Source organism: Alosa pseudoharengus, unplaced genomic scaffold (assembly GCF_046254945.1).
Source record: "Alosa pseudoharengus isolate Yale_2024_CS ecotype anadromous, Long Island Sound unplaced genomic scaffold, YU_APseudo_1.1 YU_APseudo_1.1_scf_14, whole genome shotgun sequence".
NCBI classification, from domain to species: Eukaryota; Metazoa; Chordata; class Actinopteri; order Clupeiformes; family Clupeidae; genus Alosa; species Alosa pseudoharengus.
In genome coordinates this window covers 20514077-20532757 of record NW_027468609.1, presented here as the reverse complement: position 1 = coordinate 20532757, position 18681 = coordinate 20514077, and the positions used below count along the sequence as shown (strand labels likewise).

Genomic DNA, 18681 nt, shown 5'->3' with positions numbered 1-18681 from the left:
GCTGTGTAGACTGAAATCGAGTCTGTTTTATAACCGAACCACCTCTGGATAGCGCATGTAACCCTGGCCATTAGTGGAAAACACAGACCCGACACAGAACGGAAGATGCTACTAGGGACTGCCTTCCTTTCGTTTCATGTCTGAACATTTTCATTTAACGTTAACGTTACGTTTACTTTCAAGTCAAGTATTCAGAGGAAAATTACTTTGACGGGACATATGATTAGATGGGCATGTTGGCTTAGCAAAAAAAAATCATGCAAACGGACTAATACTTTGCAAATCACTTTGCCAAGCCTGCAATAAAGATAGGACGATGAGGCAGTCCAGTTAACATAACATCCAACATTACCTTAAACTTGGCTACTAATACAGCAAGATAGCCGACAAATACCACTGTCCAATGACACCCATCACTGACAATATTTTTAGTCTGCCAACTTAATCCCACTACAAAGAAAACGATCTTGGGTGAAGGTTAGATCAGACTTAAAATAACCGACTGCGACTGAAACGACACCTGGGACCCCGTCTCATTTTCATCCCCGCATAGTTAATTTAATTTATCATGATCGTTTAGCTACCGTTAAATTATTGTAACGCAAGGATAGATGCACAGTTCGTCAGCTAGAACTGGCTATCGATATCATAGCTACCCATGAAGCCACCACCAGAAGCGGTAGCATAATAACGTTAACGTTACACCAATCTGTCTGTCTCCACAAGCTGGTGTGTTCTTGAAAATGCCCCTTTCCATCCCTGTGCTGTCAGAGGAAATGTTTTCCCCGGCTAATTGTTAGCCAGACATAACACAGGTAAGTAGTTGTTTTTTTTTGCAACCTATGCACCGAAATATTGGTATTGCATGCCTAAAACCCAATGTTAGCAATTGTCATAATGAGTACGGTGGCTAGCTAGATAGCGATGTTGCTAGGAGACGGATGTTAGCAAGCAGAGCTATCTGAAGGGAAACTACAGTGTGTCAATGGTGTTAATGAAACGGGTTGCGTTAGAGTTGATGTTGCAGTGTCTAAAACACTGTAATTTAGTGTCGGAATGTTTAACTGTACAGTTTATCTACAGTGCCAGCGTGAAATTACATTGTTAACCTGCGGGAATTGTCTGTCATGTTTCCATCCTCTAGCTATTCTCTGATTAATGTGAACATTGTAACGTTAACGTCGTTATTGCAGTTGTCAAACCCATGGCTTTAACGGAGGCTAGCTGCAGGTTAATGGATAGTTCGTGCTTACCAAAAATAATTTATAGATAGCGTTCTACTGTCAGATTAAGTAATCACAACCTTGTGATTTTACCTTGTGCCATGCCGCATATGCGTTTCATGTCTAGAAATTAAATCCACCTGAATTAATGCAACGTCCCTTTCCCTGGCTAACTTACAGTTTTGCACCATTTGTGGTTTTGCAGACGCGGTAAACAACTGTTTCACGGGCTAAGGACCTAGTCTTTTGACCTATTTGTGTTGAGTTACCGTTACCGTTATCAGTGTAGTGAGCTTACGTTACACTAGGATTGTCTGTCCTCCTTGATGAATGACCAGTCTATGCTTCAAGTCGGAGCCTAGCTGACACTGAGATTCTCAGAGGTCCCATTGAAAGGATTTATTAACGTTAGCCAGATTTAACCATCAGATCAAAATGCATGCAGTCTTCTTCGAATTATGTCTACTCCAAATCAAAAGAACAATAACCAACAAACTATGTAGGCCCTGTACACACCATTGTAATACAGTAACTGTCACGGGGTTGAGATGTAGGCCTTTTGGAGTGTGATGGGGCCCTTTACTTTAAGGTATGGAGATGCTTTTTTCCAAAGTCTTGGCAGGTATCGAGGCTGATATTAGTCATCATTTTGGCTTGTCCCTGGGAGACAGCAAAACTCTGGGCCTGCCCTGCCCTGCCCTAGCCCCGGATCCTCATTTCTGTCTCTCACCTAGAGTGTTCGAATGTGTGTTCATTTTTACAGACACTGTATAGGGGAAAACTATGCTTTCAGATGGTGTGCTCTTAGGAGAGGCTCAAAGCATTAGGCTTGCTTGGCTTGAAAAGGCAGGATGCAATTACCACTTTTTTCTGTCCATTAGGCCTAATTTTTACAGTTTGAAATGATGTGTCCTTTTTCACATGTGTTTTTGCTTTTAGAGTTAGAAATACAGAAATATAATTTACATTTTAATTGGGTACTTTTTTCTCTATAGAGAAAATTAGCCTAAATTCAGCCTTCTACACCATAGATAAATGACGATCATAGACTGTAAAAAATAGTGACTGATAGGAAAATCACATCCAGAATGGACACTGATTGGATGAGACCACTTGTTGTTGTTGTTGTTGTTGTTGTTGTTCTGTTTGTTGTTGTTGTCCTGGTTTTGAGCGTATCTCTAAGATGAATGTCTATATCTGTCTGTATATGTTTTAGATGGTGTGCTAAATTTAAACCCTGTGTACATTATTGACTTCTTCGAGGCTCCTAAACTACAGGCAGAATGCTACTTGAGAGCCTCTGAAATGAAATTTAGGGCCTGGGGGCTGCAGGGTGTCTATGGCCAGAATGAAGAAAAAGCTGCACTGTATCTAATGATCATTCCAAAATGATTAGGTTTATCCCGAACGAATCCTGTTATGAAGCAGGCCTCGCAGAAAGAATGAGTCACAGTATTGATCTCTCTCTCTCTCTCGTCTCCTTTCTCTCCTCTGCCCCGGCCCTTGCGCAGAGGGAGACTGCTAATAGCCGCAGCTCCACTCGGCCTGGAGGAAGGGAGGTGCCCGCCATGGCCAGTCACACACCATACACATACACAGTGTGATTCTGCCAATCACATCCAAAACCAGAGGCTTCACGGCTCATAGCTGCTGCTGCACAGTTAGGTGAATCTTTCAGAAAGCCTATTCAGGTGGTTCAAGTGGGATGAGGGACCAAGCTGTCTTGAGCAAGGCCACCCTGATCCATCCCAGGCTAATAAGCTGACGGGAATGTGTGTCAGCTGATAGGTGGTGAGCCTTCTGGTGTTTAGTGGCTGCTATGCATCACCCAGGTGGGTGCTACACATTGGTGGTCCCCTTCACTGTGAAAGTGCTCTGGGTGTCTTGAAAAGTGCTATAAATGCATTATGATGTTGTTATTGTTGTTAGGTGGAGCAGGTAGGGTGAGTGGAAAAGACGTATTGTGAGTGTCTGTTATGTGTGAAAGAGATGGTGTTGCTGTAACCCTGGGTAACACGCGAAGCGGAGCTGATGCACAGGTGATGCAGGGGTTCGGTAGCAGCCAGTGAGCTGCTGCTGCTGTTGTGCGAGCAGGTGGAAAAGCAGATGGGTCACTGCCATGTCAAATCAGACAAAATCCAATCCAGGAAAATGGTTGCTGCACCATCTCAGAGTTGTCTACTGTATAATGTTTGGGTTCCAAAACGAAGACCTTTCAAATATTTTTTGTTCAGTTCCAAGGTTTGCATATTTTCTTTGCCTTTGTTTTTTTACACTCTAAAAATGGCTCATCTTGGGAGCCATATTGACATTATTATCTTAAAAAGTATTACTCCTAGCCGGCGCAGACTTTGCAGGATGGAAGACAAACATGTTATCAGTATGACTGGACCATTAAAAGTTTGTACTGAATGCGCATTAATTTTATGTAAGGCACATTCGGAACAAAATTTAAAAATTATAAATTATAATTATAAACCCTGTTTTTGTGGTTTCAGTCAGTATTTTGTCTGCAATTACAATACTCTTATTTATATTGTGCCAATATTTTCTGCATCTACAGCACATGTACATGAAGATATAAAAAATAAAATGAGGTGTGGGTGCATATTTTGGCCACATGAAAATCTGGGAATATCTCCCTGTATAATTATTTAGATTACCAATAAGTCCCAATATTGTACCACGTTTTAGAATACATACACCTGTTAATTACATTGTTATACCTCTGCTTCTTCATGCTTGTTCCTGAGAAACTTGAGAAACTAATTATCTATGGTACAATACTGATACTTTGTACTCTTAAACCCCATACATTGAGCAACTTCCACTAGCTACCCCACATGGCATTTAAGTCATAGTACAATTTATTTTAAAGACAAAAATAATGATTGATACCACATGCATACAGAAATGTTACTTAATATAACTTGTTTGCACCACCCCCCTTTTTTTTCCCAAATTTAGAGCCTTGTTGAAAATCAGTGAGCATGCCATACAAAGATAATGGTTCAGTCATACTTGTTTGTCTTCCATCCTACAGTACAAAGATTGGGATGGTTATGAATAATACATTTTATGATATTAATGCACAAACATTGCTTCCTCCTAGATAATGTGTTTTTCAAGCTGTAAAACTGAAGTAATACCACAAGCTGAAAACTTAACTTAATGAAGTCATAGGAAGTGAAGGGAAATATTTTACAGGCTTTGGTTTTAGGACCCATTCATGATATAGACAAGATTTGAACAATATCTGAGATGGTGCAGCAGCAACCTTATCTTATTTGACCCGGAATGACCCAGATACATCTTTACAGCTGTGGGTGTACACTTGCTGTTCAAGTGAGTGTCATGCACTGATGGATCAGTGCTGAGTTAGGCCTAAGCTTGATTCATAGTCTATGCAAAGTATGCTAACACAGCCAGCTAGCTACGCGAGAAGAATTTGGCATTTGCATAGCAAAATGTGTTGTCCATTTTTTTGTGATGCTACTCAAGCGCAAGTGCCATGTCATGTGTTTTCCGGTGGGGGTGCATCGTCCACATTGCTTGTGTAAACTATGACAAGACACTTCAAAATGTGTGTGAGCCTTGGGTTGTCAGCGGCGTCCACATTGCTAGTGTAGACTATGAACCAGCCCTTAAGTGTATTGGTAAGTTGAAGATGGTGCATTGGTAATTCACTGCTGCAGTATGTACAGGTGGGCCAACAGTATACTCTGCTGCCAATGAAAATGCATGGTTTTCATTTTCCATCCTGCACTGCTTGGCCTTGCCCATCCATCCATCTTGCTGCATTCTTGTCAGCTTATTAGCCTGGGCTGGATCAGGGAGTTTTTGCGCAGACAGCTTGGTCCCTCAGCCCCTATCCACTTCTCCGACCATTTGAATAGGCTTTTTCAAAAACCATTCACCATCCCACATTTGTGTGTTGTAGTATTTGGTATCTGTCAAAGAGTGTAACCAGAGTTTTCTGTGTTCTATGCCAGCCTTGCTTGAGCGATGCAGAGCCAAGCAAGCGTTTACATCAAGAGGAAAAGTAAGCATTCCATTAGGGCTGTCAGCGCTGTCTCGAATCACCTGCCCTTTGTCAAAGCTTCATCAATTATGTACAAACCTGGATGCTACTTTTTCACTGTGACGCCCAGTCAGCCAGTCCCGCGGGGGCCCTGTGTGATGTAGTTAAGAGTCAGCACAGCGTCGGTGGCCCCACAGTGCGGAGAGGCTCAGCTGTCATGGCGTTTGTTTTGTGAGCGCCAGTGCGTGGGCGCTGCTCTTAGCCCGCCGAGGACAGCGAGAGAGAGAGAGAAAGAGAGAGAACCATTATTAATGAATGCAATCAGGAAATGGGCAGTTGGTCTTAATAGATCCTTAATCTTGGTAACAAATGGCCCCAGGGGTGGCAGAGAAAGGCCTGTGTCACCGGCAGCTCCAGGCAGCGGGTTAGGTCATTACTTGCTGCCACAGGCAACTGTATATTTTCCAGTCTTCACGCTTGGAGTGCATCCAGACACTAATGGGATTGGGCAGTGTGCTGGTTTGCTCTCCAGCCCCTCCCCCGTCCCCGTTGCCCACCTCCCTCTCTGAGTGTCTTTGATTAATGGTGGGCAGCCCGAGAGTCACTCTTGCTGAAGTCCAGCACAGGGGCGTGCTCACTTCATTCCCACAGGAGTCTTGTCTAGAACAGGCATATCCACGCCTTCTAGAATACAATATGGCAGCCTGTATTTATGACTAGTCTAGCAAAGGGGTGTGTTCACTTCACTCCCACTGGAGTCTAGAAGAGCCACATCCACACCTTCTAGAGTACAATATGGCAGCCTGTGTACCATCACTAGTCCATCACAGGGGTGTACTCACTTCACTTCGACAGGAGTCTTGTCTAGAACAGGCACATTCACGCCTTCTAGAGTACAATATGGCAGCCTGTATATTTATGACTAGTCCTGCACAGGGTCGTGTTCACTCCCATTAGCACAGGGGAGTCAAGAACAGGCACAATGCTGTCTTCTGGAGAACAATATGGCATCCTGTGTGTTTGTGACTAGTCCAGGAGAGGGGTGTGTTCACTCCCAGTAGAATCTGGAACAGGCACATCCAGAGTACAGTATGGCTGCATGTTAACTACGTCCAGTCCAGCCCTGGTGCGTGCGCCGTCTTCACTGACTCACTGAGAGGAGTCTAGCTCCACAGGCTCACTTCTAAAAACAAATATGTTTATTGACATCAGAATGAGCAATGATACCTGTTGTTGTGTTTTACCAACCGTGCGGTTTAGCCCCGCACCTGCTTGAACTTGAACTTGCAGCAGTATTTAAATGGGAGGCAGGCATGCGAGCAAGGGAACTAAAACCCATGGGTGCTAGCCTCTCTTACTAACACGTCTCCCAAGGCCTTGGGAGGGAGGTTTATTCAACATACATACTGTGCAGCTATCGTACCAGCTGGCTACCTTCACTGAAGGACTAGCTTTTACATTTACATTTAGTCATTTAGCAGATGCTTTTATCCAAGGTGACTTACAACAATCGAGGTACAATAAAGGTACAATAAAGGTACAGTGCCTCTAGGACATTGTTAGTGCAACAATAAGTACTACTCATAGAATAGAATAACAGTTCAGCTGAGGTAAAGGAAAAGGAACATCCCCAGACCAGGTAGTCTAGCGCATCGGTGTGCTCATAGCCTTAGGAGTGTGCCACAAAGGTGGGTTCACTCACTCTGAAGTCTGCCATTGGGGAATATTCGCTCCCACTAAAGCAAGGCACAGAAACCTTTTCACACCCCACTAGAGTTTAGCGTACGGTACCACCATGTTCTCTTTTTTCTGGAGTTTTGCACAAGGGAATTAAAAATTCACCAAGTGCCAGTGTTGAAGAATGAGAGGTCGATTCATTCAGAGTAACAATGAATATTCTAGCTTAACCTTGATCTCTGACTCAGAGTATGTGCGTCACAGTAAAAGCAAAAAAAAAAAAAAAAACAGCAATATAAGTAACTGAGAAATGTAATATGTCGTGTATGGAGACCACACAACATGATTGGCTAAGCATCAAGTTATGAAAGTTATTTTATTGTGATCAGAATCACATCACAATCAAAGAGCATCATCAGGCTACGAGAAGGTCCATTTACAGTATAGTACAGCAGCCCCAATTATGGAAATACAAAAAAAAACAATTAGCAGCGTTCAAGTCATTTGAGTCACATGATTTCCTGAAGGAAATCTTTTTCCTGAAAGTCGAAAGATGCCTTTTGAAGTATGATATTCTGTTCCTTTTTTTAGAAAGCAGTTCAGTGTTTTTTTCTCTGAGATTCTTACTTCTATCTTGCTGACATTTTAATACTTCACCGTTGACATCTATAGATGACTTCAATACTGCACTGAAGAGTGAGACATTTCCACATAATCTGTTTCCAGAGTTTTGAATGTCAAACCAATCGACTGCTCTCAACTTCAGTTCAAGTTTCTTACAGGTGTGACGTTAGATGCCGAAACCAGACTCATGTACTGTATTACAGCATTGGACAGTGTCATGTTATAGCCTGGCTCAATGCTGATGTCAATGACCATCTTGCAGTTGTGCAAATCATTAACATGAAAGACATCTCAGATAGGTTAGACATACTTCCAGCAATAAATTCTATCAAATTATTTACACATTTAGAGCAGTGGCTGTGAGCTTAAATGGTTTAGATACTAAAAGTAGACAAGAAAAAGAACAGGATGGCATATAATTGATTACTTTTAAGTGTCATCTTGAAGGTACTACTTTGTATTTTCTCTGTAAGGGTACCATTTTTGATCAAGTGGACATGTTTCATCATAGAAGTAAAAGGCTTGACAAGAAAAGACGGAATGTACTTGAATAAGACCTATAATTTGCACTGGCAATGTGCTTGCAATGGCACTCTCCTGCACTATTATACCATTGCACCTTTCTGCATTTTTTCCACACCGCTCCTTTAACAGGTTACAAACTAACCTTACTGTAATGGCACACTATTGATATCTTATATTGATCACTTATATCCCTTATATTTTTGTAGTATGTGTGTGTGTATGTCATATGTGTGTGCCTATGTGTATAAGCTACTGGACAAAGTATCTATCTATCTATCTATCTATCTATCTATCTATCTATCTATCTATCTATCTATCTATCTATCTATCTATCTATCTATCTATCTATCTATCTATCTATCTATCTATCTATCTATCTATCTATCTATCTATCTATCTATCTATCTATCTATCTATCTATCTATCTATCTATCTATCTATCTATCTATCTATCTATCTATCTATCTATCTATCTATCTATCTATCTATCTATCTATCTATCTATCTATCTATCTATCTATCTATCTATCTATCTATCTATCTATCTATCTATCTATCTATCTATCTATCTATCTATCTATCTATCTATCTATCTATCTATCTATCTATCTATCTATCTATCTATCTATCTATCTATCTATCTATCTATCTATCTATCTATCTATCTATCTATCTATCTATCTATCTATCTATCTATCTATCTATCTATCTATCTATCTATCTATCTATCTATCTATCTATCTATCTATCTATCTATCTATCTATCTATCTATCTATCTATCTATCTATCTATCTATCTATCTATCTATCTATCTATCTATCTATCTATCTATCTATCTATCTATCTATCTATCTATCTATCTATCTATCTATCTATCTATCTATCTATCTATCTATCTATCTATCTATCTATCTATCTATCTATCTATCTATCTATCTATCTATCTATCTATCTATCTATCTATCTATCTATCTATCGGGACGTTGTGCAAAATTCTATCAGTTGGGACGTTGTGCAAAATTCTATCAGTTGGGACGTTGTGCAAAATTCTATCAGTTGGGACGTTGTGCAAAATGTGCATAAAAACAGAATGTAATAATCTGAAAATCTCTTAAACTCACATTTAGTTGCAAAAAAGACACAGCCAATATATCAAATGTTGAAAATGACAAATTTGACTATTTCATGGGAAATATATGTTACGTAATTTTGAATTTGATACCAGCAACATGTTTAAAAAAAAGTTGGGACGGGGGTAACAAAATGCTGGAAAAGTTGTGTGATGATAAAGAAAACAAAAGAGGGAATGTTTCACAACTAATTAGGGTAACTGGCAACATGATTGGGTATGAAAAGAAGCATCCCAGAGAGGCAGGGTCTCCTAGAAGTATGTAGTATGATGTAGGTGTATTCATCACTCTGTGTAAACCTGTGTGCACAAATGATGAAACAATGTAATTTTAATGCTTCTTAACATGATGTTGTGAAGTATTTAGTGAGTTCCTCATCTACAGGACATAATATTATCAAAACATTAAGAGAATCCAGAGAAATCTTTGCAAACAAGGGAAAGAGCTGAAAAACGAATTGGATGGCCATGGTCTTTTGGACCTCAAAATGGCACTGCATCAACACCAGACCTGTTTCCAGACCTGTCATTGTGTGGGCTCAGGAAAAACTCTGATAACCATTGTCTATGTCCACAGTTTGATACTCAATTCATAAACTGCAGAATTAAACAAAATTATATTTTATATTATAACATTATATTATATATTATAACAGCCCAAATTGTATTGAGGCATGATACAGAAAATACCACCATCTTATTTGGGCCTAAAATGGACTGAGCTAACATGGAAAAGGTCCTGTAGTTAGACCAATCAAAATTTGCCATTATTTTTGGAAATCATGGACTCTGGGCTAAAGAGGAGAGGGCCTATCCAAGTATCCAACCTGTCCAACTTGCTTTAGTGCTCAGTTTGAAACCCAACATCTATGATGGTGTGGAGGAGCATTAGTGCCTACAGCATGGGCATCTTGCACATTTGGTAAAGCACAATCAATTCTGAATGATGTAAAGGTTTTGAGCAACATATACTGCCATCCAAGCAATGTCTTTTCCAGGGAAGACCTTAAATATTTCAGGAAAACAATGCCAAAAAGAATTCTGCAAATATAAATATTATTTCTCCATAGAGGAAGAGTCCAGGTGCTAAAATGGCCTGTCTGCAGTCCAGATTTGTCAAATTAGGTGCATAATAGAATGAAAAACATGACTAAGAATACCCCATACTGTTGAGCAACTGAAATCCTATATCGGGAAGAAATGGGACAACATTTCATTCTCAAAACTCTTATCAAATGGTCTCTAAAAATGTATAGAATTTTGTTAAATGAAGAGGTGAAGCAGCATGGTGGTAAACATGCTCCCGTCCCAACTTTCTTTGAAACATGTTGATAGCATTAAATTCAAAATTCAAAACATATATTTTCCATAAAATAGTCCAAATTTATATTTGTCTATGTCCTTTTTGCTGCTAAATATGGGTTTACGAGACTTGTATATTATCACATTCTGTCTTTATTTGCATTTTACACAGCGTCCCAACTTATTCTGTTTTGGGGAACAGAATCTTTCTATCTATCTATCTATCTATCTATCTATCTATCTATCTTATCTATCTATCTATCTATCTATCTCTATCTATCTCTATCTTCATCCTGCCCATATATGCCTCTCAAAAAGGAAACCTGACCTCGTCATGTTTGAAATCTTTTATTTAAAGGTCTTTCTGAAGCCTTTTATTCACCCCTTATTTTAGCCTTCACAGCACATTTTAATTTAGTTTACTTACTCACTGCATGCATCAAGTTAACATTTGAGGCATGTTGTTGTTGTTGTTGACATGTGTTGTGGTGAAGGAATGTATGATCACACAGACATAATGAGGCCAAGTGTATTTGCGCCTTTCCTGAGGTCATATGCCACATGATTTTATCTTCATCCTGCTGTACCAGTGAGGGTTCCCTTAGATCATGTCCATTCATGTCAACCATGGCTATCGTAATGGCAACAACCTCTCCTCTTTTCCAGAGAAAACTCAAGAAGGAAACAAATTAACCAAGAATTATCATTGTGAAATCAAATTTCCACCAGCAGTTCAACACAGTTTTGTACACTCAGGATACAGTTGTAATACTGGACTGTATTGTGTGAGTTAAATGATTAATTATTATTTCTGATATATAGTTCAGTTGTATTTATTCATCATGTGTTTTATCATGAGTAGAAAATTCCCTCTTGGGATACTGTTTATTTGCAGTGTGTGTGTGTGTGTGTGTGTGTGTGTGTGTGTGTGTGTGTGTGTGTGTGTGTGTGTGTGTGTGTGTGCGCCCGTGCGTCCGTGCGTGTGTGCCTATGTGTGTGTGTGTGTGCCTATGTGTGTGTGTGCGTGTGTGCCTGTGTGTGTGTGTGCATGCTGAGCAGTAAGGCCAGTCCGAGCAGTGAAGTGACTGTGCTGTGCAGCCCTCGGCCAGTCCTCGTGACTGCCCACAGGAGCTGCCTGCCCACAAGACGAGCGGAGAGGAAATGTAAACGCAGGGGGAGGGGCCTGTCTGCGTGAATGAGCCCCTGATTAGTCAGAGAGCTGGCTGTCACCGAGGCGAATGCATCACAGCGGTCACAGCCAATCCTCGCACAGCCTTTTGCATCGCCATGGAAACAGCCCTTTATAGCTCAAAGAGAGGTGGAGACATAAGAAGAGGGAAGAAGACAGGAGGGAAGAGTGAAAAAACAGCTCCCAAGCCAGTGAGAGAGGAGAGGGGGAAAGAGAGAGAGAGTGAGTGTGTGTGTCAGCTTTTTTTTTCTCCTTTTGACTGATTCCACTGCTCCTGTTGCTCTTCATCTTTCTCTGATGGGTGGGATTACAAGCGGAAAACCCAAATAGAGATGATAGAATGACAACCCTCTCTGCTGTTTATCGCGTGGAAGGCAGTGGTGGAATGGACGGTCCTCCTAGATTGATTGGATCAGTGGGATAAACATGCCATGTTGATGTAAGCCAGCAAACAGGTAATTTGTGTCCTCAACATGTCTGGCATCTCAGCGTTGTACACTTTGCAGGACTCGGCCGTGGAATATATATCATTATAAACATAGGTGTATGTATAGAGATGTATGTGATTTTCTTTTAATGTCAGTTGTCAAACCTTTTGCTCATGAGGCCCGGTCTGTTTCGTAAGGAGGCCGATGGAGACGACGTTGTGTTTTCTATGTTTTCACCTGCAATCTGGCCCTGCTGCCTCAACCTGAGGGTTCATGCTTCCAAGCGCATACTGCGAAGGAGCAGCAGGTTGCTCATTAAGAATCGGAGGAAAGGTACGTGGTGTGTTGTGGCGCGACACGCAGCTCAGGAGGATTTAGACAGAGACAGAGAAGGATGAGACTGGGGTGAGCTGGGCTGGGCTGGGCTGTGCTGTGCTGTGCTGCTGTGCTTTGTGAATGAAATGGTGGGGAACGGGTGGTTCAGGGATGGCTCAGCTCTGTGGCTGGAGGGAGAGAGGTAGTTGGCATGTTAAAAACGATCTCATCTCGACCACCTCTGCGGAGCCGTCCTGTCCTGCTGGTGTTTTATGGCTGTATTTTATTGTTGGCTGCACAAGCTCGCTAAAGCATCTCATATCTCACCCGGCCTTTGTCAGGTTATCTTTCATACACACATGTAGAGCTTTTTCACAAATCAGTCTGCATACAACACATTTTGATGTACCACCCTAGCCTGCCATAGTGGGTGGGCAAATGTACAAATGCCTGTTGAGGCATCTTTTGCAAAACAAATGCTTAATGGAAATGTCTTTCCAAGAACTTTTTAGAGGGTAATCTTTGTTGATTTACCACTGTCATCACAAAACCACTGAGTGGTCACTAACGACAAACACCCGGCCGATGTTTCAGTTTGGATAAATAAGCCGCTGTTGTTGTGCGCTGTGTGTACATACAGCCTAATGAGGACGCCTGGCAGGCAGTTATCTGTCTCAAACAGCTAAACACACACACACACACACACACACACACACACACACACACACACACACACACACACCTACCTGAGGATGGAGGACTACTGCATCTGACCGTGAACAGGACTCACAGAGAGCTACCAGCTGGAGCTGGGCTGGGCTGGTCAGTTGGCCCAGTCAGCCACAGCACAAGCCTGCATGACCAGGGCAAGGGAGACTGAAATCTGTGCTGTTACAGGCATCAGAGAAACATGGGAAAGAGGAACTATGATGATGTGCAGGGAAAACATCTTCTCTCTGGGTAGTTACAGTGGGGTGGGGGGTGGAGGGTGATTCAGGACATGAAACAGCTGCGGGACCTCTAGTGTTCTACTGTACATGTAGTGGTACTCTCCAGACCAGAAATGAGAACTGTTTTGTCTGTGTGGTTTAATATTGTGGGAGTAAATTCACCAGATAACAAAGACAGCTTTTGTTATTACAAGTGACAGTTGCACAGCTGTCAAAAAAATGTGACTAAACTCACACAGCACATGCACTTCATGCACCTTCCCCTGTTTATTTCCTTCCCTCCGGTAGTAGTGTTTATTATAGTGATGTTGTTACCTAAGGTCTCTTTTGCAATGGAGCTTAAATGTTACTCCTCGTTTTTTAAGATTGTTAAAAGATTTTAAAATTGTTAAGATTGTCTGCTAAATGAAAAAAAAAAGAAATGTACTTTCTCCTATAGCCCCACATACAGAGGCAACAGAACTGTAGTCCTTTGGGTGGGTGTGGTCAGGGCTTGGAGTAGCTGGAAGGCAGCCTGTCACCGCTAGCCTATCCGGTACAGTGCAGACTGGCGATGCATCTCTTGGCTCGGGTGTCTCTCTGTGGACATGCTGTGCCAGGCGGAGTGTGCTGAGTTTGCACCAGGTGTTTCCCAAGGGACTCTGCTGAATTGTCAGCTACCTGTTTGAGTAAATGGATAAATATGCTGCTCAAGTTGATTTCACTATTAGCTCGGGAGAAGGGGCCATTTATCCTTGAATCAGTTTTATCCCTGAAATGAAGTAATGCCAAAATACATCATAATAAACAGAAGGGCAGCAAAAAAAGACCAAGATGTACAAGAAGATGTCATACACATTTTGACCAATGAGAACAGCCTGCAGTATGCAAAAGCATTTCATTCCCTGGGTGTTTTATCCTTGACTTCAGTATTCATTTTGCTCTGCAGGACCTACCATGGTGTGGTGGTGATGTCATTCACATTTGTATGCGAGCTCAGGGCTTTGCCAGAACGCAGTGTGTCAGTGAGAGTGGAGTGGGGACTTGCCAGCTCAGGTGTGTGTGAGGGCAAACAGACTGGTGAGGACACTAGAGTAAAGCCAGAGATTGGGCTCTTAGCCTCTTCAGGTCAGAGGCTGTGGCTTGCCAAGGAGACCAAACCAGACTCAATGAAGTGGCTCAATTATGTAGTTAATTAAAGTCCTTTTGTTAAATCCAAGTGGGGTCCTGGGATGGGGTCCCCATAATGTTTGTGTCTTCAGTACGTATACACACAAGTTTTAATAAGACAGACCATTAACGTGGAGGAGCATTTATCCCCTATCTGTAGTTGTGAGTACCCTGGAAGGATAACATGTCCGTGACCTGTGCCGACGGGTCAAAGTTCGTGGGTGTCCTCCAGCCACACGCTACTTCAGTGGCACAGCTGGCAGCTGTTTGTCCACTATGCGACTGACCCACTTTAAAACACACAAAACACACACACACTCTCACGCTAGCTAGGCTATCCATCGACCTAGTTTAACATCCTCTCTTTCTCTCTCTCTCTCTCTCTCTCTCTCACACACTCACACACACACACACACACACACACACACACACACACACACACACACACTTACCCACCCAAACACTGCCCTAGTTTAACACACTCACCCAATCAATATTATCAGCATGGTACCAGTTTTCACCAGGGTTGGGGTCTCCCTCATTATTATTGATCATTAATATGCCAACATCGATTTTACTGTTCTTATCAAGTTGGTAAGCCTAATAGTATTGGATGTAGTATCTAAAAATGTCATTAGTTTGTCATGTACATTATGCATGGTGTACTGTATCTGTTTGTGGTAACGATCTGAAACGAAAGTATCAAACGCAAAGCGCAAGTAGCTTTGTGGGTGGATCTTGGGCGCTGTTGCTATTTTACCGGCAGGATAAATTACTGTTGCGCCCGACGCAAATCTAAAATGGGGGGGTCTGAAGTAGCTACATTACTCATGGGTGTGGTTTGGGCGTAACGTGCAATAAACCAATCAGAGCATCATCTCACATTCCCTTTAACAACAGGCACGCTTGTTCCATAGCGGATTGCTATTATGATGGCAGATTTGCCAGGCGCAGCCAGGAGCGGTTCACAGCGCTATTAAGGACTGTTCAGTTGGGAACAGTTTGCTATTGATTTTTCTTCTTGACAAAATGTAATACAGAAACATCACAAAGACGTACTTTCCGATGTTTTGGGATCACTCTCACTGAATCATGAGGTTATGAATGCATGGTGATATTTTTGCAATGTAATCTAACATTACCTCACTATAGACGATGCAGCTCTTCTGTCAGATAAGCTCTCCTCCCCCGTGCTGTTGCTGAGGCATTTGGGTTAAATGGCATTGGGATGCAGTTCAACATCACATCTCCTTATTTCCTCTAATATTTCCTAATTTATGTCATCAACACATCCATGATTCGTGGAAATGTGTATGCTAGATTTATGCCTATTTTTTCACATCTTAATGGACACCACAATGATTTCCCTCGTGTGGTAATATTTTTCCTTGTAATTATGTATGGTTTTTAGAAATGGGAACTACTGCGTCTGTATAGATGAGAGGAGCAAAGTGTGCGTTGTGCAGAACATGCTACATTATGGCCAAGCAAGCGCACCTGCAGGTGTACTACGGCCGTAGCTTACCATCAGGCAACTCAACAACGACAAACAATTTCCTCTGTGTGTATTCGAACCAAGTTGACCTAACATTCCAACTCTGCACAGTATCCCATTAATTGCATGACAGTAGACTATTTACAATATTTTCTGTAAAGTAGAGTTTATAAACAAGACAAAAGCACCAGTATACAAAGTCAATTGCGCTTGAGTACACGATAGGGCCCATTCATTGTATTACAGGACTAATACATGCCGGCGAAGCGAAGTTCTGTGTTTTTATTCACTAATGCAAACACTTTAGTGAATAAAAATAATTAGTCAGATTATAGGCTAGACTGTCAGAATGCTGAGGGACCCTGCACATTGAATCATCATTATAGTTTTTATGATTCAAGACAAATATTGTTGACAACATTATTGTCTAGAGGTCCACTGTGAATATGGAACAGAAATGTGTTGCAGACCAGTTTTCCTGAGACGGCCTATCATCTGTCTACTTTTGTGTCCTTGTTTTTAGGGTTTTATACCTTTTGTTTAGGAATCTCTGTTAATAATCATTTTATTGATAGATCTCTTTTTTTTTTTTATCTGGATGACATTTCACCTAAATATTGATTAACTAGTTATTAACTAGGTGGCTTTCTGTGTGCTTCAGGGACAGTAGTGTTGTCTGTCTTGGCTCTTTGAATGGAATTAGACTGGGTGGGCTCTCATGACAGGCTTTGGATCTACGTAATAATCAACCTCTGACTGCAGGTGTGGAAGAGCAACACTGCGGGTGCCATGGCCTACTGTAAAGACACACACATACACACACACACACACACACACACACACACACACACACACACACACACACACACACATACACACACCCCTAAAGCTGCCGGCCATCTGCATACCGTCATCTTAAGGAGCGGTTGTGTAACCTGCTCCTCCATAATCAGTCTTAGGCTAAGAAGTGCAGGTCATGTGATCTGGCCGGCCATCAGGGGCACAAGCAGGGCCGTCCCTCCTGCCGTAATTACGCAGATGACCAGTGCCGTGCCTCGGACACACCATGGCATGGCACAAACACATAACGGGTGCTCTAAAAAGAGCTACACACACACAAGATGGCACAGCAGGTGATGTAAGATTTCTTCTCTCTTTCGTTCTCTCTCCCTCTCTCTCTCGCTCTCTCTTAAACACACACTGACACAAATACACATAATAAGATATTTTGGTTGGCAAGTCCTACAGATTGTCTACGCGTGCCTCTTATAAGTAATTACAAGTAGGTTTTTAAGAGAAATGTTTCCCACTCCAACACAAAAATGCTAACCAGTTTTCCTGGTTTTAATGGATTTTTCTCCTGAAACACAGCTGAATGAATGGAATAATGAAGCCCCACGTAGTTCTTATTAAAAAGACATCTGTGAAGCCCTCTGACGCTGGTGCCCTCATAAAGACGTGCTCTATCACTGACATACTAGTTAATAAACAGGAGTGTCCCGCTGTAGTTATTTTCTTGCACATCTGTTGGTTCTCTGTTTTCTCAGCTTTAATCTGGCTATCTGCATTGTGGAAAAGAGTCAACTTTACTGTTTTTCTAAACATTTAAACAACGTTTGTTGCACGTGCAACCCCAAAGAACTTTGAAGAATCGGAGTTTCGGCTCTGCTAGCAATTCAGTATCAGTCTGTGTGTTTCACTTGATCACCCCTCACTCACTACACCTGTTATCTCACCTGTCGTACCCTTCCTTACTCGCCCCTATTTGTCTGTCTTCTTTACGTTGCCTGTCTCAATTGCTGTAACGTAAACCTCATCTCACATATCCCGTCTTTTGTGGCTCTGCGTTCACCTCACACACGTCTCACACACGTCTCAGCATCATGTCTCATCAGCGCTCTCACCTCAGTCTGCACAAGCTCTCACCTGGGTACACACATCACTTCTTACGTGTCCCTCCTGATTTCTCACCCTTATCACCTGCATGGTATTTGGGCAAACGTAGAAAACATCCCACTGATAAAATAAATTGACATCAAGTACTTAGTCTGATTTTAGGGAGCCATTGATACCATTCCCTGATTTAAGGGGGAAAAAAAGGTTGTGAAGTTGAACTCCATATGCAGAGATGCTGATAGGATGTGCACATATCTTCTGGGCTTGACGTTTGAGCCTTCAGTGTCAGCATTCATCGATTTTCATCAACAAATCAATTGATAGTATTGAAGAGGATGCTGTTGAGAATGGGTTTGGTGATGGGCAGATTGGCATGCTTTAGGAAAGCCTCTAGATTGCCTATTTAAGTGACTCTGTCTGTTTGCTGAATCACTGTGTGTATATGTGTGTGTGTGTGTGTGTGTGTGTATGTGATGAGTTGTGCTTGTTTGTATTGATATTGACAAGTGTGTGCTTTCCTGATTGGCATGTATTTAAGTAAACATTCTGCTAAATTGCTTCTGTCTTTTCTCACGTTTGCTTGTGTCTCCTTGTTTAAACAGTATGTGTGTGTGTGTGTGCGTGTGCACTTGTGTGCTGACATCTGCTCCTGGGTGTGTGTGTGTTCTGACACCTGCTCCCCTGTGTTTTTTTTTTCTTTCAGATCTGTGTGTGTGGGTGCTTACACCTGCTTGTGTGTGCGTGTGCGTGTGCGTGT

At 41.8% G+C, this 18681-nt stretch overlaps 1 protein-coding gene across 1 annotated transcript in view; it reads left to right on the top strand.

Moving 5' to 3' along the window:
• Positions 1–11909: 11909 nt before the first annotated feature.
• The window catches only part of pitpnm2 (phosphatidylinositol transfer protein, membrane-associated 2), a 61123-nt gene continuing 54351 nt past the window's right edge, over positions 11910–18681 (top strand). Inside the window, exon 1 of the mRNA XM_076284117.1 lies at positions 11910–12146. The gene's annotated coding sequence lies outside the window, so the exon portion shown is untranslated. The remainder of the gene's footprint in view (positions 12147–18681) is intronic.